This window comes from Narcine bancroftii, chromosome 8, assembly GCF_036971445.1.
Source record: "Narcine bancroftii isolate sNarBan1 chromosome 8, sNarBan1.hap1, whole genome shotgun sequence".
Taxonomy (NCBI): Eukaryota; Metazoa; Chordata; class Chondrichthyes; order Torpediniformes; family Narcinidae; genus Narcine; species Narcine bancroftii.
In genome coordinates, this window is record NC_091476.1 from 153,545,764 (window position 1) to 153,573,692 (window position 27,929).

Here is a 27,929-nt window from a genome sequence, read left to right on the forward strand (position 1 = left end):
AGGTTCACTGGCTGTAAGCAATGCCGCAGTTATCAGGGCCCTAGTCCTGTCCTTGATTTCATAAACATTAAATAATGTCAAGCATGTTTTAAAATATTCTTAAAAGATGTATGTATTATAAAAGATAAAGTATTTTTAAAAGATTACAGCATTTTACATTAAAACTGTAAAATACACCCACTGACTAGAAGTTATTAAAAACATTCATTAGAATGTTAAATATAATCCTACTTACCATTCCCCAAGTTGCCATTGTCTCCAATTAATTTGAATGGGATTGAGTTGCATGCATATCCCAATTTCCACCACAAAACATAGATTTGCTGGTGTGAATTTGGAAGTTCTGGGCCATTATCAAATTTACTTAATCCTGTTTCTATGTTTGAAGTGTGTGGTGTAACATTTATAGACTCATGGAAAAACAAAGCACAGAAGCAGACCATTCAGTCCATCCAGCTCTTCGAAAGCATTATCCAATCTTTTCTTGCTCTACCCTATATCTGTAGACATTATCCCATTAAAACGGTTACCCAATTCCCTTTTGAAATTTACCATTGGATCTTCTTCCACTGCCCGTAAAAAATGCATTATTGAACTACATTCTGTCACTGTTTGAAAAAAAAAATCAAGCAATTAGAGATTCTGGAATTAAACTTTAATCTACATTTTTTATTCACAAGCTAAGAATGTAGAAGAAAATGAGCCCACGGTGAACAGATGGATTTCTGATACAGATTATCAAGGATCTCATTGAAGGAAAAGACAGGTTCAAATATTCCATAAGATTCTAGTTAATTTGAGAATGAACTAAATTTATACACTATTGGTCCATATTGTTTAATACCATTGATCATTAAAAGTCTATCACTTTCAGGTTTGGAATGAACAACTGACCTGGAAATTTGTGCAAATGTTTCCTAAGCTCATTCTGAAAGTCCTGGGTCTAACTTTAACTCTGTTACTTACAAACTCCAACCAATGAAAGTAATTTCTCTCTCTCTCTCTCTCTCTCTATCAGTCCTCACTTCTTAAGCACTTTGATAAAACCATTCACCAATCATCATAATTTTAACCCAACATGTGTTTAATTTCACCCTCAGAAAAAAATGAAATGCTAAGAGCCCACAGCAGCATCAGTGTGAAGCGGGCTGATTTGGTTCCGCTTATAGCTGAGCAAAATTGTCAAGTAATATGAGTCATCAGGAAGTTTAGTTTGGTCTTTCAATTAATGGCGTGTGCAACTCAGTCTCCAGGCACTTGCATGTCCCCACAAACAATATAAATACATCAAGTGCAATCTGATGGAAGAATTCTGGAGATTAGGTGAAAGAGAGATGAGATGGCCTGGTGGGATAATTTTCATGATCAATATCATGTCACGGTTGGTGGGAGCTGGTCAGTGCAAAAATTGGCTGCTGCATTTGCCATCTGAATAAACCTCAGAAATCTTTCCTTGGACTGGAAGCACTTTCAGATATTTTGAGGTCATGAGAAGCACCATATCTAAGTTTCACTTTCTTTATGGAGAGCAACCACAAATGGAATAATGTGAACAAGGGCAATTCCTAAAAAATGTGAACCCCATTAATTTTTCATTAATACTGACTGTTGGAGACATGTCGACCTCCTGCTCTACTGCCTTAGAACAAATCTCGATTAAATGCATACCCTTCTTTCTACCCCGAGAATTCTTATCTGTGATTCTCACCGGAGTTCCTGATGTCAATTATAAGCAGGCATGATGTGCTCAGTAAACAAGAGACAGCCCAGCCCGATACACTACAAATCTTAGTTGGCGACTTTAACCAGGCCTGTGTCAAGAAATCCCTGCCTAACTACCACCAGCGTGTAACCTGCTGTACCAGACATTTAAATCCGCAGAACTAAGTCGGTACAGCAGGAGCAGGTATGACCTGCGGAAAGCTATCTCCTGGGTGAAGTGGAGATTCTGGATGAAAATTGCAACAACAAGGGACGCCTGACAGCTAAATGCCATAACCTGCTACAAAACCAAATACGGTAAAGTAGTGAAAGCAAAGCTTCTCTCCCAAAGGAACACAATGCTTTCTATGCCCGATTTGACAACAGTAACAGCAAAGAACCATCCCTCCGCTCCCCCACGTCCCCTGACTGTATCTGAGGATTACATGCTTGCTGCCTTCAGGAGAGTGAATTAGAGGAAAGCATCTGGCCTGGATGGAGTATCTGATCGAGTATTAAAGATCTGAGCTGATCAACGTACCAAGGTATTCACAGTAAATATCTCACTCTGGCAGGGCGTGGGACCCACCTGTTTCAAACAGGCATCAATCATACTGGTGCCCAAGAAGAGTGTAGTAACCTGCCTTAATGACGATTAACCTGCAGCACTTACAACAACAGTGATGAAGTGTTTTGAGAGGCTGGTGATGAAGCATATCAACTCCTGTCTGAGCAGTGACATGGATCCAGTCCAGTTCGCCTATCATAGTAACAGGTCTACAGTGGATGTCATCTCATTGGTTCTACGCTAAGCCCTGGAACACTTGGACTGCAAAGATGCATACATCAGGATGCTCTTTATCAAATAACACCATCATCCCCTCAAAACTGATCAGCAAACTCCAACACCAGGCAGTTAACACCCCCCTGTGTAATTGGATTTCCTCACCTCCAGACCACAATCAATGAAGATTGGTAAGAAATTCTCCTCCACAATCTCCACCAGTTCCGGAGCACCACAGGGATGTGTTCTTAGCCCCCTGCTCTACTCACTTTACACCTACTGTGCAGCTCAGTATGACAATACCATCATCTACAAATTTGCAGACAATACCACAGTTGTGAGTTGTATAAAGGAAAGGGGATGAGTCAGAACACAGGATGGAGATTGAAAATTTGGTTGAATGGTGCAACAACAACCTTGCACTCAATTTCACCAAAACTAAGGAGCTGATTGTTGACTTTAGGAAAGGAAAGCCAGAGGAATATAATCCAGTGATCATTGGGGGATCAGAGGTGGAGAGGGTGAGCAAACTTAGGTTCATGGGAGTCACTATCTTGAAGGCTCTTTCCTGGAGCCAACACACCAATGGCATTGTGAAGAAAGCATGTTAGTGCCTCCATTTCCTCAAGTATTTGTGGAGGTTTGGCATGACACCATAAACCCTGGCAAATTTCTACAGAGGTGTGGTTGAAAGTGTGCTGACCAGCTGAGAATGGGAACACCAATACGCCTGAGTGTAAAGCCCTCCTAAAGGTAGTGGACTCAGCCCAGGACATCACAGGCAAAACCCTTCCCACTACTGAGTACATATACAGGGAGCACTGCTGTCGGAGAGCAGCAGCGATCATCAAATGCCCACATCATCCAGCACATGCTCTGTTCTTGCTGCTGTTATCAGCAAAGAGGTATAGGTGCCACAAGACTTACACCATTAGGTTCAGTTACAACTATTACCCCTCCACCATCAGTCTCCTCAACGACAAAGTCAGTCAGAGACTCGTTAGTCACTTTTCCACTGGCACCTTGTCTGAGGAATTAACCGGTAAAAGGTCCAGTGAAAAAGGAAAACCATCAGCAGGCCGGTGTCATATGACATTAAATCATGCCTGGGATTGATGGCCTCTACCCCTACTCATATCCCCGGCATCAGATGGCACCAGCAGTGGAAAAAGGAAATTTTCCCTCCATTTCATTCCATTCGCAGGTCGAATCTCTGATTCTTGGGGATGAGCTGTGTTCAGTGAAAAAAGTAGTCAGTATCCCAGCTAAATGTGGCCCAGTGGAAACAGCACAAACGGCTTCCTATCCCAGGACACTGCATGACCAATTAACTGGGATGCCAGTGGAAAAAGGGTTATTTAAGGACTCTTATTTGTGCACTTTATTGATTTTCTTTGTTCTCTCTGTGTTGCACAGTCAGTTTGTTTACACTTTTTATCTGCTTACAGTTCTTTTATTTGTTTACATGTTTACGCTGTGTACAGTTATTTATTTTTTGCAGCTACCAATTAGTGGTAATTCTGCCACACCAGCAGAAAAAAAGGGATCTCAGGGTTGTATGTGATGTCATGTATGTACTCTGACAACAAACCTGAAATCCGATCTGACCCATCGTGTGGAAGTGCCAAGAAGCGTAGTTGGAATAATCTTAGTGATTGAAGCCTTTCATTCCTGTTACCAATGCATTTTGAAAAATGTCAGTCCTTGTGCCCACTTGACAAACTCGAACTCTTTCTGAGTGGAAGATGAGTTTGATCAATTCCTCATTGTATGAAGAACGATGCAAAGAGTTTTTTGAAGAGAGCAAACCTCAATGAATTGAATAGCCTCCTTTTGTTCAGTTATTTTCTGATAAAACTGCTTGCATTATGAATAGGGTGCCTTCCTGACAAATGTGAGTTGTTGATCTTACACAGTTTCTGCAGTTGTGTCCTTTCAAGGTTGCCACAGCTGTTGTCACCTGGGTGGATGTTTCATTCACAATCTTTCCCAGACATCAAGAATTCAAAAAACACCAGATTATTGTAGGGGAAAAAAGATTATTGCCTTAAGCCATGAAGACAAATTGAATGATATATAAAAAGACGATCACATGTATGCAAGCTGTGTTTCACATAAATACTGAAAGGGATGAACTTGATTTAGAAGTAATCAAGAGCTGGTGGTGTTGGAATTGCATTCAGTAACGGTTAAAGAGGGATAAGATGAATCCCGTGATTCTCTCGTGACAAGTCAGCTGAGAGACAGACATGAATAGGGAAAGAGAGAGAGAGAGAGAGAGAGAGAGAGAGAGAGAGGAGACCAATAGGTGGACTGAGGAACAGAGAGAGAGATAAAGAAAGAGAGAGAGAAAAAGAGAGAGGAAAAGACAGAAAAAAGAGTGAGAGACAAAAATGAGAGAGAGTCAGAGACAATGGGAGAGACAGGCAGATGGAAAGAGAGTAACAGAGAGAGTGAAAGAGACAGCAAGAGAGAGAAACGGACACAGTCAGAGACACAGTGAGTGTGAGAGAGAGAGAGAGACAGACAGGCAGAGACAGAGACTTGAGAGGGAACAACACAGGAATGGGGCTATATTCACTTTTGCACCTCACATCCTTGAAGTGGATCTGTAAACAGGCTATTTGGAATAATGGTGGAGGGAGCACAGAGAACTGTTCAGCCCCAGGATATTGAATTTTGGCCTTTATTAGCACAAAAGATCCTTAGCCAGAAAGTGCTGTGAACATGATCATAGCTTCACATGGAAAGTGGCAAATCCATCCAAGGGAAAGCCTATAAAGTTCAAGAGAGTTAGAGAAGAAGAGAGAAAGAGAGAGAGAAAAATAAAGGAAAGGACAGGATTAGACAAAGTAACATAGAAACTTGTATTGAAACATTGGCATATACATTTTAGGCACAACTGCTCACTCCTTTGGCTTGGCTTCGTGGACGAAGATTTATGGAGGGGTAATATCCATGTCAGCTGCAGGCTCGTTTGTGGCTGACAAGTCCGATGCGGGACAGGCAGAAACGGTTGCAGCGGTTGCAAGGGAGAATTGGTGGATTGGGGTTGGGTGTTGGGTTTTCCTCCTTTGTCTTTTGTCAGTGAGGTGGGCTCTGCGGTCTTCTACAAAGGAGGTTGCTGCCCGCCGAACTGTGAGGTGCCAAGATGCATGGTTTGAGGCGATATCAGCCCACTGGCGGTGGTCAATGTGGCAGGCACCAAGAGATTTCTTTAGGCAGTCCTTGTACCTCTTCTCTGGTGCACCTCTGTCTCGGTGGCCAGTGGAGAGCTCGCCATATAACACGATCTTGGGAAGGCGATGGTCCTCCATTCTGGAGATGTGACCTACCCAGCGCAGATGGATCTTCAGCAGCGTGGATTCAATGCTGTCGGCCTCTGCCATCTCGAGTACTTCGATGTTGGTGATGAAGTCGCTCCAATGAATATTGAGGATGGAGCGGAGACAATGCTTGTGGAAGCGTTCTAGGAGCTGTAGGTGATGCCGGTAGAGGACCCATGATTCGGAGCCGAACAGGAATGTGGGTATGACAACGGCTCTGTATACGCTAATCTTTGTGAGGTTTTTCAGTTGGTTGTTTTTCCAGATTCTTGTGTAGTCTTCCAAAGGCGCTATTTGCCTTGGCGAGTCTGTTGTCTATCTCGTTGTCGATCCTTGTATCCGATGAAATGGTGCAGCGAGATAGGTACACTGGTTGACCGTTTTGAGTTTTGTGTGCCCGATGGAGATGTGGGGGGGCTGGTAGTCATGGTGGGGAGCTGGCTGATGGAGGACCTCAGTTTTCTTCAGGCTGACTTCCAGGCCAAATATTTTGGCAGTTTCCGCAAAACAGGTCATCAAGCGCTGAAAAGCTGGCTCAGAATGGGCAACTAAAGCTGCATCGTCTGCAAAGAGTAGTTCACGGACAAGTTTCTCTTGTGTCTTGGTGTGAGCTTGCAGGCGCCTCAGATTGAAGAGACTGCCATCCGTGCGGTACCGGATGTAAACAGCATCTTCATTGTTGAGGTCTTTCATGGCTTGTTTCAGCATCATGCTGAAGAAGATTGAAAAGAGGGTTGGTGCGAGAACGCAGCCTTGCTTCACACCATGGTTAATGGAGAAGGGATCAGTGAGCTCATTGCTGTATCTTACCCGACCTTGTTGATTTTCGTGCAGTTGGATAACCATGTTGAAGAACTTTGGGGGGCATCCGAGGCGCTCTAGTATTTGCCAAAGCCCTTTCCTACTCACGGTGTCGAAGGCTTTGGTGAGGTCAACAAAGGTGATGTAGAGTCCTTTGTTTTGTTGTCTGCACTTTTCTTGGAGCTGTCTGAGGGCAAAGACCATGTCAGTAGTTCCTCTGTTTGCGCAAAAGCCGCACTGTGATTCTGGGAGAACATTTTCGGTGACACTAGGTATTATTCTATTTAGGAGAATCATGGTGAAGATTTTGCCTGCAATGGAGAGCAGCGTGATTCCCCTGTAGTTTGAGCAGTCTGATTTCTCGCCTTTGTTTTTGTACAGGGTGATGATGATGGCATCACGAAGGTCCTGAGGCTGGTTTCCTTGGTCCCAGCAGAGCTTGAAAAACTCATGCAGTTTGGCATGCAGAGTTTTGCTGCCAGCCTTCCAGACCTCTGGGGGGATTCCATCCATACCTGCTGCTTTTCCACTTTTCAGTTGTTCAATTGCTGTTAAATCTTATGAAGAATAACCTTGTTCTGCAACTTATGTCGGGACAGCATGAATGACATGATTAATGTAGGGTTTCGGCTGGTGCAATGTAACTTCTTGCATCAGCTATACCTTACTCCACAAAAGTTACATGAATTGAAATCGGAACTATCAGACCAATGTTTTTGATGTGATCAAGAAATAGGTATTTTCTTGCATCCAATCTGGTCATGCCCTAAAGTGAGGCCTTTCTGGGAAGATTTGGGTAATCTCCTGGAAATAAAATTACTGGAACTTGATACCTTCAGGCATCTGAATTATTTTTATTGGGGAATTTAGAAAACCTAAGACCTAAAATGAGGCTGTCAAAATATCAATTAAAATTTGTTAAGCTTGCTTTAGCAGTGGCCAGGAAATGCATAGCAGTTACTTGGAAATCTGATTCCCAACTAGGTTTAGATAGAAATGCATCACTGTGTTCCCCAGGAGAAGATCACCTATAACCTCAGAAACAGGTATGATGTATTTTTAAGAATATGGAATTCATACCTAAGATACATTGGGGAAAATCTTTAATGATTTCCCCCTCCTGTCTCTTCTCCCTAGTGCTGAGGACCTTAGATTAGTCAGGTTATTTGTCCCTTGATGGGAGTGGGGTTTATTTTAGGTGAAGCCAATCTTTTCTTATTCTTTCTCCTTTTTTGCTTCTTCTTGTTGCTTGCGGGGTGGGAGGAGTCCCCTTATTTTATTTTTCTTTCTCTCTATTATATTTTTCTCCCTGTGGTTTAATGTCGACATTAAATTTGCATTTTTGAAGTATTATTGTAATATTTTTCTTTATAATTGAATTACATGTTGACTCTTTTTTCTCACTTTAGTATCAGCATGCGGATCGAAATTTGAATTATTTTGCTAATATTATTGATATTGATGTTTTTGATTACTCTTCATTTTGACTGCAAGTTGGTTGAAAATTCTCAAAATAATATATTTTAAAAAATAATAACCTTGTTCTTACACCCTGGGTCGTATCTCTACCAGATGTGGTTTTTTTTATCAAACCAGAACTTGATCTATTTTGTTTCTCCAAATGTATTTATATTGAAGAGGACAAAGGACATGGCCGTTTCATTAGCCGGTACCAGATGGGGCATGGTGACTCCCCTTGTACAAGCACTAAAGAGAAAACATACAGATTTAGAAACCAGCATCACCCTCATTACAAACACTGTATTTACAATTTCCTGTTCTTTCTGGCAGAGCCACCTGGGGCTCACAGCTGCAGTCATTGCTATTGGGGGAGAAGAAATAAAAGACAAATTAGGTGTTTGTCATCAACAATTGTCAATGGAGTGATATTTGGAAATTGCAGAGATAAAATGTGTCTGGGCATACAAAGGGATTGCAGCTGATATCAGGGATGGATCATTCCAGACACAAAAAGGAAATGGGATATTACAAGTTAATATATCCTGTTTGGGGATGGTTTGTTTTAACAGAACAGTCTTGTGCGGTCTGATGGCTTCTCTCCATCTCTTCTAGTCTCACTGCCTCTGGGCTCAGCCTTTGCTTCATCAGTTGTCTCATTACTATCTGACTGCTGTCTTGTACTTTTTACACTTCTGATGCTTCATCTCTGCCACCCTCATGACAAAACTGTTCTTTACCAGACACTTCATGGAAAACTGCCCCTTTCTAATGTCATCCACTTGCAAAGAAAAACCATCAAGCTGAAACGTTGGCTTAGATCTCACAACCAGCAGCAAGCAGTGTGCATTCACCATTAACATTTCCCCATGTGCTGATACGACCTCTCATAGGTAGGTACAAGAGTACAGCTTATCCATGAAGTATCTGACAAACATCTGGTAGCAGGCTTAGCCACGTCTCTTTCTTTAGTCGGCTGCCAAAACTGTCAAAAATGTTGAAGGTACCAGGCACTCAAGTATATTCAAGACCAAACAATTAAAAATATTAACAAACTAAAAACCAAAAACTGAAACACTCAAAATATTTTCAAGTTCAAGTAGGCAGGGGGCGTGGCAAGATGGCGTAGAGTCCAGACGTGCAATCTTGACCTCTCTGGCTAGACTTTTAAATACCCATTTTTTAACCCTTTGTTTCCAAGTTTAAACTTTTTAAATTTTAGTTTAAAGTATTAAGGAATTATTATAACCACTAATGGTAAAAAGACTAAATCTCAAGTTCAAAAGAAAATACATTTTCAAAGTTTTGAAGATTTGGGGCCTAGACGACTTGAAGCAGCCCCAGACTGAATTTCTTCATTGCCTAAATCCCAAGGATCGCCTGTGGAGGCTGAAAAGGAAATGCATCAGGCAGCATTACAATCTGAAGAAGTTGTTTTTCTTCGTGAATGGATGAGAAGACAATAAGATGCGGGGGGAGACCAGCGGCGACTCCCTGAAGAAGTCGGGATGCCGTCGCTGGGAGTCCAGACCCGCAGTAAATCTTTTAAAATGCCTTTTGTTGAATTGGAGCAGGAGCTGCAGTTACCTTGTTCTGCCACCATGTCAGAGAGAGCAGAGCTGAGATTTACGGATTCACAATGTATGCAATTAAATGCAGTTATTCAACCTATGTTGACATCTCCAATGAATGAGATGGTTCAAATGAATGCTGGTATAAGTTCTGAATTAAATATGGTTAAGACACGTGTGGATGCATCTTTTGAAGAATTAAAAAAATTTCAGGTTGCTTTTTTGGACTGTAAATAACAAGTGACTTCTAACACAGAAAAAGTGTTGAAGGTGGAAAAAATCAGTCATAGAATTAGGAGATCGTGAGAAGGAGCTAGAAAGAAAAATAGATTATTTGGAAAATCAAAGCAGAAGGAATAATGTGAAAATTGTTGGTTTGCCAGAAGGTATAGAAGGACAAGACCCTCTTTATTTCTTTAAAGACTGGATTCCGCAAATATTAGGGCAAGAATTTTTCTCTGGGGATTGGCACTGGAAAGAGCCCATAGAGCTTTAAGAAGAATACCCTCAGCTGGTCAACCCCCAAGACCGGTAATAATTCGATGTCTGAATTATTTGGATAGAGAAGCAATATGTCGACTTGCAATACAAAATGCGAGACAATGACAAACCCCATTATTTATTCAGAATAGTAGAGTCTTTTTTTTAATCCTGATCTGAGTCAAGATGTCATTCAACATCAACGTCGATTTAATCCAGTTAAAGAAGTTTTGTGGCATAAAGATTATAAGTCTACTTTTCGTTACCCTGCAGTGTTGAAGGTCTTTTACGGAGACTATCAATTTCGGATTTTTGAAATTGATTGTGAAGCAATGATTTTTGCTGACTCATTGCCGGATATAAGAGGACAAAGACGTAGCTCACCATTATCTTCTAAAGAAAAATTTGGTAGTTTTGGAAACGGAAGAAATGATAGAAATGGGAAAAATGGGAATGGAAGGAGTCCACCTCCTTCCGAAATGGGATTTTCGAGACTGGAGTCTTTTGGATGAAAAGAAGAATTTTTAAAATTTTTTCTTTAGTTATTATGATACTTGGATGTTACTGATAGTTTGGCTGGGGAGGGGGAGATTTACACTAAGTTCTTTACTAGTCATCAGCCACTGGTGGGTGATCCACACCCAATTTTTGTTTAGGGGATTACTACATTTTGGTAGTTTTTTTTTGGGGGGGTGGGTTTTAATTGTTTTTTTTTTATTTTTACTTTTTTCTTAGTTTTTAATTTGTGATTTTTTTTTATTGGAGGCCCTACATATGTTGATTTGCATTTTTATATAAAGATATCATTGGTATTTAGTAATAATAGTAGATATGCCAAAGTTGAGGTTTGCTACTTTTAATGTTTGAGGATTAAATAGTACGATTAAACGTAAGCGAGTCTTGGCATATATTAAGAAAATGAAAATTGATATTGCATTTTTACAAGAAACACATTTGAATGTGAAGGAAAGTTATTGGCTTTGACTCCATTGTATAATAATCAACTTATTTCTTTTTGAATACATAATCAAAATTTATTGCATTGAAGATTTAAAGGTGTCGAAAATTTGGGAGATTGTTTTAAAGAGGGTAAGTTTTTATCTTTTAATCAGATGAAGGAAGATTTTGGTATTGATAAGAATTCTTTATTTCTTTATTATCAAATGCGATCTTTGGTAAAATGTATGTTTGGTAGAGATATGATTTTTACCTAAAATGACTAAATTTGAGATTTCCCTTATGAAGGTACTAGAGAAGGGTTATATTTCATTTATGTATCAAATATTACAGGATGGTATGGATAAAAAAGGTTGGGATAGATCTAAAATTAAATGGGAAGCGGATACTGGTTTTACTTTTTCTGAAGAGGATTGGTTAGATATTTGTTATGATTAGTGTAACTAGATTGATAAATGCATGTTATGCAATGATTAATTACAATTTTTTACATCAATTATATTTGACACCTGAAATTTTTTTTAAAAATATGGTTTTAATGAATCAGATTTGTGTTTTAGATGTAGTGGTATGGTTAGAACTTTTTTTCATGCTGTTTGGTCATGTATACATATACAATCTTTTTGGAAGAAATTTCAATCATTTTTAGAATATCTGTATAAGATTTAAATAGTTTTAGATCCAACAGTATTTTTATTGGATAGTTTGCAACCTCTGAAAGGCTTGGGATTAGATAAGTTTCAGCTTGCTTTTGTATATTTAGCTTTATCCATAGTGAAAAAATGTATTGCTAGTATGTGGAAAGTAACAAATATGATTGATATTAATAGATGGCATAATGACATGAAATATTGCTTAATAATGGAAAAAATTACATATGTTTTGCATGATGATGATATTTTTTTAATTAATAATTGGTTGTTATACTCAGAATATTTACATTTCAATTTATATTGATTAGATTTTAATATGTATATATAACTTTTTTTTAATATTCTTTCTTTTTTCTTTTTTTATGGCTCTCTTGAGGAAAGTTGGCTGAAGGGGGGGGGATCTTTTCTTTTCTTTTTTTTCTTTTTTTATATATATAAAAAAATGTTCTTTGGCTTGGCTTCGCGGACGAAGATTTATGGAAGGGGTAAAAAGTCCACGTCAGCTGCAGGCTCGTTTGTGGCTGACAAGTCCGATGCGGGACAGGCAGACACGATTGCAGCGGTTGCAAGGGAAAATTGGTTGGTTGGGGTTGGGTGTTGGGTTTTTCCTCCTTTGCCTTTTGTCAGTGAGGTGGGCTCTGCGGTCTTCTTCAAAGGAGGTTGCTGCCCGCCAAACTGTGAGGCGCCAAGATGCACGGTTTGAGGCGTTATCAGCCCACTGGCGGTGGTCAATGTGGCAGGCACCAAGAGATTTCTTTAGGCAGTCCTTGTACCTTTTCTTTGGTGCACCTCTGTCACGGTGGCCAGTGGAGAGCTCGCCATATAATACGATCTTGGGAAGGCGATGGTCCTCCATTCTGGAGACGTGACCCATCCAGCGCAGCTGGATCTTCAGCAGCGTGGACTCGATGCTGTCGACCTCTGCCATCTCGAGTACTTCGACGTTAGGGGTGTAAGCGCTCCAATGGATGTTGAGGATGGAGCGGAGACAACGCTGGTGGAAGCATTCTAGGAGCCGTAGGTGGTGCCGGTAGAGGACCCATGATTCGGAGCCGAACAGGAGTGTGGGTATGACAATGGCTCTGTATACGCTTATCTTTGTGAGGTTTTTCAGTTGGTTGTTTTTCCAGACTCTTTTGTGTAGTCTTCCAAAGGCGCTATTTGCCTTGGCGAGTCTGTTGTCTACAGCTCCAAGAAAAGTGCAGAGAACAAAACAAAGGACTCTACATCACCTTTGTTGACCTCACCAAAGCCTTCGACACCGTGAGCAGGAAAGGGCTTTGGCAAATACTAGAGCGCATCGGATGTCCCCCAAAGTTCCTCAACATGATTATCCAACTGCACGAAAACCAACAAGGTCGGGTCAGATACAGCAATGAGCTCTCTGAACCCTTCTCCATTAACAATGGCGTGAAGCAAGGCTGTGTTCTCGCACCAACCCTCTTTTCAATCTTCTTCAGCATGATGCTGAACCAAGCCATGAAAGACCCCAACAATGAAGACGCTGTTTACATCCGGTACCGCACGGATGGCAGTCTCTTCAATCTGAGGCGCCTGCAAGCTCACACCAAGACACAAGAGAAACTTGTCCGTGAACTACTCTTTGCAGATGATGCCGCTTTAGTTGCCCATTCAGAGCCAGCTCTTCAGCGCTTGACGTCCTGCTTTGCGGAAACTGCCAAAATGTTTGGCCTGGAAGTCAGCCTGAAGAAAACTGAGGTCCTCCATCAGCCAGCTCCCCACCATGACTACCAGCCCCCCCACATCTCCATCGGGCACACAAAACTCAAAACGGTCAACCAGTTTACCTATCTCGGCTGCACCATTTCATCAGATGCAAGGATTGACAAAAAAAATGTTAATGTTCATGTTTAATAGCTGTATATGTCATATATTATTTGTTTTTTGAACGAATAAATAAAGTTTAAAAAAAAGTTCAAATAGCCTTTATTTGTCGCTTTAAACCCGTAGCCGCAGTACAGTAAAAAAAAACAAGGCGATGAGCTCCAAGACCGAGGTGTTACATAAAAAGCAAACAGGACTAGAACACAGTGAGATACAATAGCATCATGTCCAAGAGGCTGCTGTGAGCGACTGCCGCGCCACCATCTTGAAACCACAGTCGACACCATATCATCACAGGAATTAAACATCATAAATTAAATCGGTTCTCTTACATTCAAAACTACAGTTACACAAACTACTTAGAATATATAAAAAAATGTGCTACAATACATTAATGGTGAGAGACTAGGCAGTGGGCACAGTAAAATGGGTTGCATTATCAATTAAACATTTGGATCATAAAATGTCCTCTAGCTCAGATTGTAGTTAACGATCGGCCTGATCTGAAGAGGCTGCTGTGGCCTACTGTCTAAGGCCAGGATTCCCTGCATCCACTGGACCTCAGATGTTAAAAAGAGTCCTCCAGCTTGTAGTGAAACCACCACTCAATTCACAGTCTCTTCACAATCCTTAAGCCTTGGCACCATCCGCTCCTAGGCCATGTGATCCAGGCAGACACATCCACCATGGATCCCCCAACCGGCACACAGCCCGCTGCTCTGGAGACCTCAGAATACCTCCTCCAATGCCTCGTCATCTTCTTGACCACAGGCAACCGCACTGCCGACTCCGACTCTGAAAGCCACCAGCAGCCGCGCCGTGACTCTGATGCGGCAGACTGCGGGCAACTGCACCGCCGACTCTGATGTTGAAGACCCTGGCAGTCGCACTGCCGACTCCAATGCTGAAGACTGCAGGCACTGCCGACACCAACGCTGAAGACTGCAGGCACTGCCGACTCTAACGCTGAAGACTGCAGGCACTGCCGACACCAATGCTGAAGACTGCAGGCACTGCCGACTCCAACGCTGAAGACTGCAGGCACTGCCGACGCCAACGCTGAAGACTGCAGGCACTGCCGACGCCAACGCTGAAGACTGCAGGCACTGCCGACGCCAACGCTGAAGACTGCAGGCACTGCCGACTCCAACGCTGAAGACTGCAGGCACTGCCGACTCCAACGCTGAAGACTGCAGGCACTGCCGACTCCAACGCTGAAGACTGCAGGCACTGCCGACTCCAACGCTGAAGACTGCAGGCACTGCCGACTCTGACACTGAAGGCTGAAGGCAACCACCCTTCCGACTCCGATGCTGAAGACTCAGGCCCACATTACCACACCAGTAGCTCAGTCTCCTCAGGCCTCAATGGATGCTCCACTCCCACAGCTGTTGCGTCTGCCCAGCTTCTCAGCATCTTCTTGGAGGTCTGCTTCTTGTTTAGTGATTTTTGATTTGCCACACCCCATCTCATGATGTTCCAGTGTCCGACCTCATCCCATCAAAGATTGTCCATGGCACCTACTTGGGGAGATGACATAAGATCAGGACCGGAGAGGATGCTGCAATTAATAATGGTGCAGGAATCCTTAAAATGGTGGCAGTTTGGCAAGGCACATTCCACACGGAACTTTTCACCTTTCCCTGAATCCAACTGGTTGAGTGTTTCACTCTGCTGAGATTTTGTTTAACTATTTCAGTAACTCATCTAAATTGCCTGATACGTTATTGAAATTGTCAAACAAAAATAGAGGAGGTTCACCAGGTTGATTCCAGAGATGAGGGGTTAAGCCTATGAGGGGAGATCGACTCGTTTGGGACTGTACTCACTGGAATTTACAAGAATGAGAGGGGATTTTATAGAAATGTATAAAATTATGAAAGGATTAGATAAGATCGAGGTAGGCAATTTGTTTCCATTGGTGGGGGAGACCAGAACTACAGGACATAGCCTCAAGATTCAGGGTAGAGGATTTAGGATGGAGATGAAGAGGAACTGTTTTTCCCAGAGGGTGGTGAATCTGTGATTTTGTTGCCCATTGAAGCAGTGGAGGCGACCTCAGTAAATTATTAAAGACAAGGTTGGATACATTTTTGCCTAGTAGGGGAATTGAGGGATTATGGGGAAAAGGCAGGTAGGTGGAGATGAGCCTAGCATCAGATCGGCCAAGATCTCATTGAATAGTGGAGCAGGCTCAATGGGCCAGATGGCCGACTCCTGCTCCTATTTCTTATGCCCTTACAAGTATGTTCTTGTATTTGTAAAGAGCTGTGGCATGGTTATGAGCACTCTCACCTCTGTCAGAGGCCCATGAATTCAAATTCTACTCCAGAGTCATCAATACAAGAAGCAAGGCTGAGTCTTTAGAGCATCTTTGAAGCAAGGATGCATCAATTGATATGCTATCTTTCAGAGGTGACATTAAATCAGGGGTTCAAGATTCAAGATACAAGATTCAGTTTACTGTCATAGTAATAAAACAGTGTCCTATTGCATGAAACTCCCTTTTGCCCGCTGTGATACCTCCACTGGCAGAAATTGCCTAAATGCCTCTTACATTTCTTACAGTCAGAGAAAAAGAAGCAAAAGAGAGATCTCCCAGAGTCATCGAGTGTCCGTAGATTTGCCTCCAGCACTTTTGCATCCTCCGCAGTCAAGTCCAATTCATGGATAACCCGAGATCCAGATCTGAACCTCCCACACAGTCAGGGACCCTTCGGCGCCCTCAGCACCTCCTCGCATCCCGGTTCAGATACTCGTATCCATCCTGCCAGTTTGAGCTGGTCTCCAGCAGCCTGCAGCTTCCATGGGTTCCTCACCTCAAGTCGTTGCAGAGCCCCCTCACTGGTCTACCTCCAAGGTCACAGACCCATGGGTCATCTCTTCCACTGCTCCCTCTCAGGCAGGGAGGGGGGGGGGTTGGTCTTCCCGTTCTCTAGTGCCCTGGTCCAGTCCTCCGCTTCCCCGGAATATGTATCCCCTTCCCCCGTGGCTGTTGCTAATTAATAGGCGCCGCCATCTTGGGTGCAGAACTTGAGGTTGCAGGATCTCAAATAAAACCACCATCGGCTCCCTACAGCGGCTCTGGCAGCGCCGCCATCTTTATACAAGTTCACGATCAGGTGAACAAAGAAACATTCCATGATATTAACTCCCTCTTTCTGAACTCCAGTTTTATTTTATCCCATTCTACATAATTTTGCTCATGGGACGAACCCCTTACACCCTGGAATCAGTCTGATAAATCTGTGCTGCCCTGATCTTATGGAGAAAAAACTCTGGGTGTGCAGAGCAAAATGCTGGAAACAAGATCTCTTACATTTCAGCAAAAATGCTTTTGTACTCCAAACATCAGGGGAAAAAAGTGGTCTTCTAATTCCACCGTTCTGGCTTACCCTGTAATCCTCAGTGACTTTACTCAATAAAGAACTCTAAATCTTAATTTTGAAATTTCCAATTGAGCCTTAGGAGAAAAGGCTTTTTGAGGAGAGTGGTTCAGATTTCTACTGCTTCTGCTTTTATCCCCATGTCACCTAGCTCCAATTTTATTGTTGTGTTCTACCAGGTGAATTGATTTCTCTTGAGTATTCTAATCACCATAAAAATCTTTACTAGATTTCTTCTGAATCTTTGATATATTCTCATAATTTACACCTTTTAGCTGACGCTGTACAGCACAGTTTGCCAAGGTCCAAGGTCCAATAACTTAGAAATCTTGCAGGTAGGGCCTGGCAAAGCTTTATTTCACAACACCATAGCTTTCTCCTATTTATATTTGACATAAAGCATAATATCCCTTTTTAATTACTAGCTGTAAATTGTCACAACTTTTTACTGAGTTTCATGCTTGCCAAGTCCAGAAAATTTAACCCAATGTCCCCAGTGATTACAGATGTTGAACTGGGCCAAGTTTCAGAGTCCACATGACCATTCTATGTCATTAGATTGTGTTTAAACTGTCAGTCTCTGATTAGCATAACCAGCCTCTTTCCACATAAGACATGCCATTTGGGAAATACTTGGATACCAGAAAATATATATGGAACTAATGAACCTGCGTGCCATTCCAGTGCAGGGAGATAAAAGGATTGATTGCCTAACCAAATATATCCTGTCACTGATCCATGCACCTTGTTATACTGACTTACATCTCTTAGCTAAATACAGATTTTTTTGGCAGATTGCTCTATAATTTATGTGTCGATGATACAGATACCTTTGTTGCAAAGTGTCTTCTGCATTTCCAACTTCAAACATTATTTGTTATAATTACATTGTTTGTCACGGAAATGCCACAAAACACGATATAATAATAAAGGTATTATTGTCATAAAACACAGCTATTGGCTTTTAATTATACTATTATTTATAGAATCTAGAGGAAGACCAAACATAAACATTGAAAATGCTGGGGAGTTTTCATTATTTCTCTTTACAAAATCTGAATTAAGGGGGTTTTGTAATTAGAGACATTACACAAAAGCTACTTTATTCTTGTCATCCCTCTGACAGTTTCCAAAATTCAGTTTTCGACGGCTGTGCCTATGTTCTGCAATTCTCCCTTGAAACCTTTCTGCCTTTCTTTCTAGTTTTACAATTTTCATTAACTCCAACCATTTCACCACCTCCTAATATCACCCATCCTGAAACATGGGATTGTTGGCCAGTTCTCTATAAAAATTATATTTCTCAGTTGGCTGATTGGAGCATCTAACTGAGAATAGGCAATCATTCAGGGATGAGAGTGACTTAGTTCCACTCCATGGGGTGACTGTTGCATACTGGCTATCAAAGAACAAGCAGAGGAATAGAGGAATGTCTTGGTCCAATTACAGACTACAGTTACAAATGCTCACACACACACACACACACACACACACACACACACACACACACAACATTTTTTGTTCTCCATGCCTTAATGACCTCCCTCAATCTTACTCACTCTTCCATTGCCCTCCCCTACAACTTAGCTATCTCTTCTTCTTTCGACCTCTCCCTCACTTCACCATACACCTTCCCTCTCCTCATCTCTATTTCACTCACACCATCAACTCTTTCATTCACCTCCATCTGACCACATAAACTTACTTACAAATTAGGAACCCTGCACACAATGACTACCATGAGTGAAGGAAGCCTTGGAGAGAGCAAGCAGTGAGACCTGTACACCTCAATAGATTAGATGGATGGTATAATAACAAAAATTGGGCACCTCTATTGACAGATAATGGATGGTCACTATATTGTTACAGATGGAATTAGGTATCCATTATGGTGTTGACATCAAGTTCCATGTAAGTCATCACGCCCTTGCCTGGTTAAAAACACAAAAGTGCTGGAAGAATTCAGCAGGTCTTACAGGGACCATAGGAGGTAACAATGTATAGCTGGCATTTCGGGCCTGAGCCTTTCTTCAAGTTATGATTCATGCCTGGGATTACTTTCCACAAGTAGAGACACAAGAGGCTGCCGATGCTTGATTTTGAAGCATAAAACAAATGGCTGGAGGAACTCAGCAAGTCTGGCCCCTGCAGAATCTTGGAACTAAACATCAAACTATCTCTTTCCCTCCAAAGATGCTGCTGCCTGACCCACTGAGTTCCTCCACCAGTTCGTTTTATGCTCCACTTTTGACAAGTAAATGACTGAATGGCTGAACCCATTCCCATGCAGATCACTACCCTCCTCATTTTAAGAGGTACTTGAATGATCACATGAACTACCATAATCTCCTGGGCTACAGAATGAAACATGGGCTTAGGTTGGATAAAAGTCACATGGCTGCCTCTGTGCAATAAATGCCTCTTATTGCAGTCATTTTTTTAGACATACAGCACAGTAACGGGCCATTTTGGCCCACGAGGCCATGCCGTCCAATTGTAACCAATTGACCTACAGCCCCCAGTACATTTTTGAATGGTGGGAGGAAACTGAAGCTCCCTGGGGAAAATCCATATAGACACGGGGAGAATGTACAAACTCCTTGCAGACAGCGCAGGATTTGAACCCTGGTCCTAACTGCGACGCTAACTGTGCCACCTATAACATATGAATGAAGACATTCATTGTTCAGAGGTGCAGTGCCTGCTTTCTATTCTCCTTCGTGCAAATCATATAGTGTTCCTATACATTATTGCACCAGTCCCGGCCCTTCATTAACATCCACTTGAAAGAGCAATGTTGACATGTTATCTGAAAGGGAGCATTTCTAACTAGGTAATGCTGCATCATCAAATGGTGTTCTAAATGTTTACCCTTTAGTCTCTGGAGCAGAATTGAACCAATGACCTTCAGGGTTAAAAACAAAGGTGCTACCCAGTGGGGCAGGCTGACTGATGCTATAATTATAATTGGATGTGATCATGATGGCTGGACCAGTTTAGGAACCTTGTTGCCATTGCTGGCATGGGCCAAATAAATCAACTGCAACTCAGAAGTAACTCAAAGCTTAATTAAAAAAAGAAGTCAGTCTTTTATTTCTAAAATGAAAACAAATTGCAGTTGCTGGAAATGCAAAATAAAAATGAAATTGTTAATAAAAACAGCAGGTCTGACAGCATCTGACAGAACATTTTGGGACTGTTTCTCTTTTCTTTTTCTTATTATTAATAATAATATTAATAAATACTGCTACTAAAAATATGACTAAAGCCTGACTCAATGAATTTCTCCATCAGTTTGTTTAATGCTCCACTTTCCATAAGTAATAACTTATTACTTATGGCTGGTTGCATCAAGGTGTGGTGCAGAGGTGCCCCTGCAGTAGCAGTTGCTTTAGACGCAGAGAAGGCCTTCGACAGAGTAGAATGGAATTATTTGTTCAAAGTATTGCAAAAATTCAGTTTACCGGAGAAGTATATTAATTGGATTAAAGCATTATATAAGGGACCGTTAGCGAAAGTGACAGTAAATGGACATGTATCAAAGCAATTTAACTTAAGCAGGTCAACGCGGCAGGGATGCCCACTATCACCATTATTGTTTGCGCTAGCTATAGAACCACTAGCAGAATTGATAAGAATAGATAATAGTATAAAAGGAATAAAAATAAAAGACAGGGAATATAAAATCAGTCTATTTGCGGATGATGTGATAGTGTACTTAACAGAACCAGAACTATCAATAAAAGAATTATATAAGAAATTGAAGGAATATGGAGAAGTGTCGGGATACAAGATAAACGTAAATAAAAGTGAAGCAATGCCTATGAATAACGCGGATTTCTCAAAATTTAAGAAGGAATCCCCATTCAGATGGCAAATGCAGGCAATAAGATAGCTAGGTGTACAAATAATCAAAAATCTAGGCCAATTATATAAACTCAATTACAATCCACTAATGAAAAAATTACAGGACGATTTAGAGCATTGGAAAGAGCTACCACTAACACTGATAGGAAGGATAAACTGTATTAAAATGAACATTTTTCCAAGGATACTATACTTATTTCAGGCATTGCCAATACAACTGACAGAAAAATTCTTCAAAGAGTTAAAGAAAATAATAAGGAAATTTTTATGGAGAGGGGGGAAACCGAGGATAGCACTAGATAAATTAACAGAATGGTATAAACAAGGAGGCTTACAACTGCCAAACTTCAAAAATTATTATAGAGCCGCACAATTAAGATACCTATTAGATTTTTATCAAACAAGGGAAAAACCAGACTGGATGAGATTAGAATTAGATAAAATAGGGGAAAAGATACCTGAACACATATTATATAAATGGGACGAAAAATTGGTACAACATAGAACTTCTCCAGTATTACACCATCTCCTCAATATTTGGAAAAAGATTCATGTAGAAAGAAATAAAACAAATTATCAATTACCAAAACTAATATTGTCGCAAAATAAGCTACTCCCTTTTACAATAGACAACCTTTCCTTTAGAAAATGGGAAAAAAAAAGGGATTAAAAGAATAGAAAATTGTTTTTCAGGAAGTAGATTCTTATCCTTTGAACAAATGAGAGATAAGTACAATATAACTGGAGATACAGCGCTGGCATATTAACAACTGAGATCCTACTTGAAAGATAAATTAGGAAGCAATTTGAGTTTACCAGAGGGAAGTAACTTTGAATATGTGATTACAGATACAATGTTAATCAAAAGATTTATAACAAATATGTATATTAAACTGCAAGAAAAGGAGAATAAGGAAACAAATGGTAAAACTAAACAAAAATGGGAACAAGATTTAAATATAAAGATAAAAAGGAAACATGGGAGAAATTATGTTCTGGAACGATGAGAAATACAATAAATACGAGGCTACGTATGATACAATATAATTGGTTACACAGACTATACATTACACTGCAAAAGTTAAATAAATGGGACCCAACAGTATCTGAGAGATGTTTTCGATGTAAAAAAGAAAGGGGAACAACAATTCATGCAATCTGGACATGTGAGAAAGTAGAAAAATTTTGGGATGATCTCAATCAGATATTAAATAAAATAACAGAAAACAATATACCAAAGAATCCAGAGATCTTTCTCCTAAGTAACATAAAAAATAAAGAATTTGGAATTGACTTGGAGGATGCACAAAAAAGATTTGTTAAGATAGCCCTAGCCGTAGCAAAAAAATGTATTATGTCAACCTGGAAATTGAAAGATAATTTGAAAATACAACAATGGTATATAGAAATGAATAAATGTATTCCATTAGAAAAAATAACATATAGTTTAAGAAATAATATTGAAATATTCGAACAAGTATGGGAGCCTTACATTAAATACAATAGCGAAAACCTACCGGGAACAAACATTACCTAAGTTGATGGAAGGAGAAGAGAAGAAAAGAATGGACTCGGTAGAATTTCTGGTGTATTTTTGTTGAATGACAACATTGTCTGACTGGCTTAATGCAACCTAGATTGTATACCTAAAATGGATGAGAGGGGGGAGTGGGGGGGTGGCTTGGGAGGAGGGGGGGGGGGAGAAAAAGTCACTGTATATGTGTGAAAAAGAAAAAGTGTATATCATGGCTAACGTGATTTATGGTGTGAAAAATAAAACATTTAAAAAAAAAAGGTGTGGTGCAGAGGTGCCAACGCTCAAGTCAAGTTTATTGTCATCTGATTGTACAAATACAATCCAACGAAACTGTGGTCTCCGGACCTCAGTGTAAATCATGCAGACACACAATAAACATGCAGGACAAGTGTTTAATCTATACATTCTATAAATAAATAAGTATTCTTTCATCAATATGAGAGTCTCGGATGGTTAGTGTGAGCACTTCCTTTGGTCGTTCTGTATTCTCACTGCCCATGGGAAGAAGCTGTTCCTCAGCCTGGTGATGCTGGCTCTCATGCTCCTATATCTCTTCCTTGATAGGAACAGCAGAAAGATGCTGTGTGCAGGACGGAAGGGGTCCTCAATGATTTTACCCATCCTCTTCAGCAAATGATCCCAGTAAATCACGTCATTGGGAGCGGGGGGCGGGCGGGTGGGAGACGCCACTGATCCTCTCTTGGTGCTCTCCATTCCAGAGCTGTTGATGCGTTATGGGCGGTCATGCCTGGTCCTCCTGAAGTCCATGATCATCTCCTTCATTTTGTCCACGTTGAGACTGAGGTCAAGAAAAAACTCCAGAAGGTTGTTAACTCCAGCCTTCGACATCACAGGCACCAATCTTCATTCCATCAAGGACATCTAAAAGAGGCAGTGTCTTAAGAAAGCATCTTCTATCTTCAAGGACCACCATTACCAAGGCCATGCCCTCTTCACCCTGCTACCATTAGGAAAAGGTACAGGAGCCTGAAGACAAGCACTCTGCGGCACAAGGACGGCTTCTTTCTCTCTGTGATCAGATTCCTGAATGAACAATGAACCACAGATGTTGCCTCACTCTGAGCTTTTTGCACTATTTTTATTTATTTTGTAAGGTGATTTATATAAATATTTGCCCTGAGATGCTGCTGTAAAACAACAAATTTCATGATGTGTACATGACAATAAATTCTGATTCTGATTCTAATTGGCTAAATGGCTGACCATGTAGGTCACTACATGAAGGGATGGGGAGAGTAGAACCCTCTTCACCTTAAAAGGCCCTTGACCTATCATCACCTCTTATTTATTTTTATTTTTGTCATTCTCTTCCCACCAACCTGCTGAAAATTTTCATCATTTTTTGTTTTAGTTGCGATTTTTATTATATTTGTTCTTTACTCAAAAGAGTCTAGAAAAACAACCAACTGAAAAACCTCACAAAGATTAGCATATACAGAGCCATTGTCATACCCACACTCCTGTTCGGCTCCGAATCATGGGTCCTCTACCGGCATCACCTACGGCTCCTAGAACGCTTCCACCAGCATTGTCTCCGCTCCATCCTCAAAATTCATTGGAGCGACTTCATCCCTAACATCGAAGTTCTCGAGATGGCAGAGGCCGACAGCATTGAATCCATGCTGCTGAAGATCCAGCTGCGCTGGGTGGGTCACGTCTCCAGAATGGAGGACCATCGCCTTCCCAAGATCGTGTTATATGGCGAGCTCTCCACTGGCCACCGTGACAGAGGTGCACCAAAGAAGAGGTACAAGGACTGCCTAAAGAAATCTCTTGGTGCCTGCCACATTGACCACCACCAGTGGGCTGATATCGCCTCAAACCGTGCATCTTGGCGCCTCACAGTTTGGCGGGCAGCAACCTCCTTTGAAGAAGACTGCAGAGCCCACCTCACTGACAAAAGACAAAGGAGGAAAAACCCAACACCCAACCCCAACCAACCAATTTTCCCCTGCAGCCGCTGCAACCGTGTCTGCCTGTCCCACATCGGACTTGTCAGCCACAATCGAGCCTGCAGCTGACGTGGACCTTTACCCCCTCCATAAATCTTTGTCCGCGAAGCCAAGCCAAAGAAGAAGAAGATAACTTAAGAGTGTGGATTGATTTTTAATCTTTCTCAGTGTTGGGACATCATTGCTAATTCATTGTTCATTGGTTCTGAAGCAAGAATGCTCGTATCAGAGGAAAGTCAAGCACATTTCCATGGCCTTGGATTCACATGCAAGTAATGTAGGGTTAGGCAACAGATTTCTTCCCTTAAAGATGGTAGGGAACCACATGCATTATATGAATAAGCCAATTATTTAATGGACACTTTAACTTATTATTTGTCATTCCAGATTAGCCTTCTGTAATAAATTGGTACGGTGGGAATTGAATTGTTATCAGTCAAAATTACGCCACTGCTAATTTAATAACTTTATCACTGGGCTACAGAATGCACTAGTACGAGGGAAAGAGCAGGGGGAGGTGAGTTGGGGTGGGTAGTTACTCCTTTGCTGGTGGACGTGTAGTTTGTCCAGGTGACCACATATGTGATTGATACAGTCATTCCAGACACGTCACTCAGCCACTCAACTACACTGCAGAGAAACAGGTCAGTCAACCCAATTAGTTGGTGCTGGCACTTATACTTCAGTTGAGCCTCCAGCCTTTTTATGTCACACATCAGGAGGTCAGCGCATCCTTTTATTCCTTTCCTCCTTGCAATCCTGGTGTAATCTCTGGACACTGAGACCTCACCTCAGGTTATCTGTGCTCTCTGGGAAATGCACACGGGAGTGAATAATAATCAGAGATAACTTCAGGTGAAGCTCTAGTTATGCAAAGCGTGCCTAGGATGAAGACAGCAAAAACATTTTTAAGAGTGGAAGATACAGATTCAACAAGAGTAAAGGAACAAATTCTCGAAGGAGAAAAACCACAGGGTCTTGGGAAAAGAGCATGAAAGAGTGATTAACTGGATATCTCTATGCAAGAGCTGTCAGAAAACTGCGGCACAGTTAGCACAACTCTACTATAGCACCAGCGACAAGGGTTCGAATCCAGCGCTGTCTATAAGGTGTGTTCTCCCTGTGTCAGCATGGGTTTCTTCAGGTTGCTCCGGTTTCCTCCCTTTGCTCAAAACATATTGGGGGTTGTAGGATAATTGAGTGTAATTGGGCCTGAAGGGCCTCATACTGTATGTCCAGAAAAATAAGAGGAGAATGGCTGTGGTCATACTGGATCATGCAATTGCAGAACATGCCTCCAGAGGAGCTGTGACTCATATTTACTGAAACGATATACCTCTCCTTCTCTCCCTATGCCCTAAATGTGACCCATGTTCAATCAGTAACTAAATCCCTTGCAGCTAATCTCTCAATCCTCACCATCCTTTGGCAGCCTACAGCTATTTAAATTTCAACCATGTGCAAACACTTTAAGAAAATGGATCTCTTCCTTGCGTAATGTTTTTACATTAGCATTTTTGCTTTAACTAAACACTGCGGTGTGATTTGCGTCTCTAGACATGTGGAAAACACTGTTTTACTCTTCACTGCCACGATCAGCCTTGGTGACCGATTTACCCTGAAGTAATGGTCAGCAAGCAGAGCACACATAAAATCACTGTGTGCCTCAGGCCATGCCCCTGTCAATCATCAGACACAAACCAAAATTACATTACATTTCAGAGACTGACAGCCAAGCAGATTATTTTATTTGTTGATTAAATATTTAGTGAGTCTAATACAGATACTCTATAGATAAAACCGTGCTGTAGCTACAAGTTAAGTATTGATGCATTTTTTACAGATAGACCCCTCATCCCACCCTGCAAAACTTGGCCAAAGCAAGCTGTCTTGGCTAAGACAGCTGTGTCATCCCTGCAGCCAACTTCAGCGGCCCCGCTCACCCTCTTGAGACTGTCATCCTCCACCACTCGTGACTGCATCTTCTGCCTCAAATTCTGTAAAATCCCTCCTTAAACCCTCTGTCTCTCTTTCTTTCCTTAAAAGGTTACTTAAAAATCTGCCTCTTCAACCAAGCATTTAGTCTCTTGTCTTAAGATCTCCTTATGTTATTTTTTTAATGAAAAGAAAACCCTGTGAAGCATCTATGAGCAATTTTCTTCATTAAAGCTCCATTTCAATGCCATGTCCAGGATTGAAAGTAACTAAAGTTTCTTACCATACATCATGCCTGTAAATCTAGGTCATTTTACCCATTTATAAATTTAATTTTTTGTATTATTTATAATTTTTAATAAATTTAGACATACAGCGTGGCAACATGCCCTTTTGGCCCACCAGCCCATGCTGCCCAATTGACCTTCAACCCCTGGTACGATTTGAAGGGTGGGAGGAAACCAGAGGACCCAGGAAAAACCCGCACAGCCATGGGAAGAACGTACAAACTCCTTACTGAGAGCGTGGGTTTCAAACCCTAGCCCCGATCACTGGCGGAGTAATAGCGTTGCACTGCTATGCTAACTGAGACGACGTGGCCATTACATTTGTAATGTTATTCTAAGAAATGCTGCAATAAAGATAAATATACTTATTTATTGTTGTTGAATGGTGAATTAGAGTGTGCCTCTAGCATAGGAAAATTTGGCAGGAACAATTTCTAAAATACAGTAGTCTCAAATCAATTCAGTGAATTGTCAACAACTTTGGCAACCGAAAAGAATAAATCTCATAGCACTTCATTTGTTCGTTCCCTTGTCATGTTCTGTTATTATTTACCAGCAGACACAAAACCTGCCTCAAGGCCTGAACAGCTCACAACTTTCTTGCATAACAGAGCATTAGTCAATCTTGCATGTGCTGATTCTTTTGAACGAACATCCAATTAGTCCCACTCTTTCCCCTTACCCCTGCAAAAATTCCTTTAGAGTTCTAAGGTTTGGCAGTGATCACGTATAATGCACAGTGGCGCTCAACAGCCCACCTGTTCAGTGCTGTTTCTGCTCAACACGATCCTCTCCACAGACCTCTCTGACACCCAATACTTTCACACTTCTTCTAGTTGCTTTAAAATGATCAAGCAGAGTTGTGGTGCTGAGTTCTCATTTGGAATTCTTTCTGGGTAAAGATGTCCTTCTGATTTCCTTGATGATTTTATTTGTAGTTATTTTATTTTCTTCTGACCTCATTGTGATCATTTCCACCAAGGAAAGCACTTCTCTACACCATCCTATCAGATTCTATCTTTGATCAGATTATCTTTTTGCATTTATCTTTCGGGAGGAAAGGAACCCAAAGGTTCAATCTTTTCAGTCAGGTATAATCACTTAATTCTTAGTAAGCAAAACCAAGACCACCTGCAAATTGAAGGAGCAATACCTAATTTTCCATCTGGGCACTCTCCAACTGGATGGCATTAACTGACTTCTCCGGTTTCTACTAGCCTGCCCCCGTTCTCCCTCTCTTCTCTGTCACCATCTTCTTTCTTCCAGCTCTCCACCCCCTTCCCTCTCCATTTACAGAACCATCTCCCCTCCCCCTGTTTGCTGGTATGCTCTCCCACTCTTATCTACATATTACCTCCTGCCTATGGG

At 41.3% G+C, this 27,929-nt stretch overlaps 1 long non-coding RNA gene across 1 annotated transcript in view; it reads right to left on the reverse strand.

Annotated features, from left to right (window-relative positions):
* LOC138741397 (uncharacterized) overlaps window positions 1-27,929 on the reverse strand; it is a 110,792-nt gene that overhangs the window by 61,070 nt on the left and 21,793 nt on the right. The gene's annotated exons all lie outside the window — the stretch shown is intronic.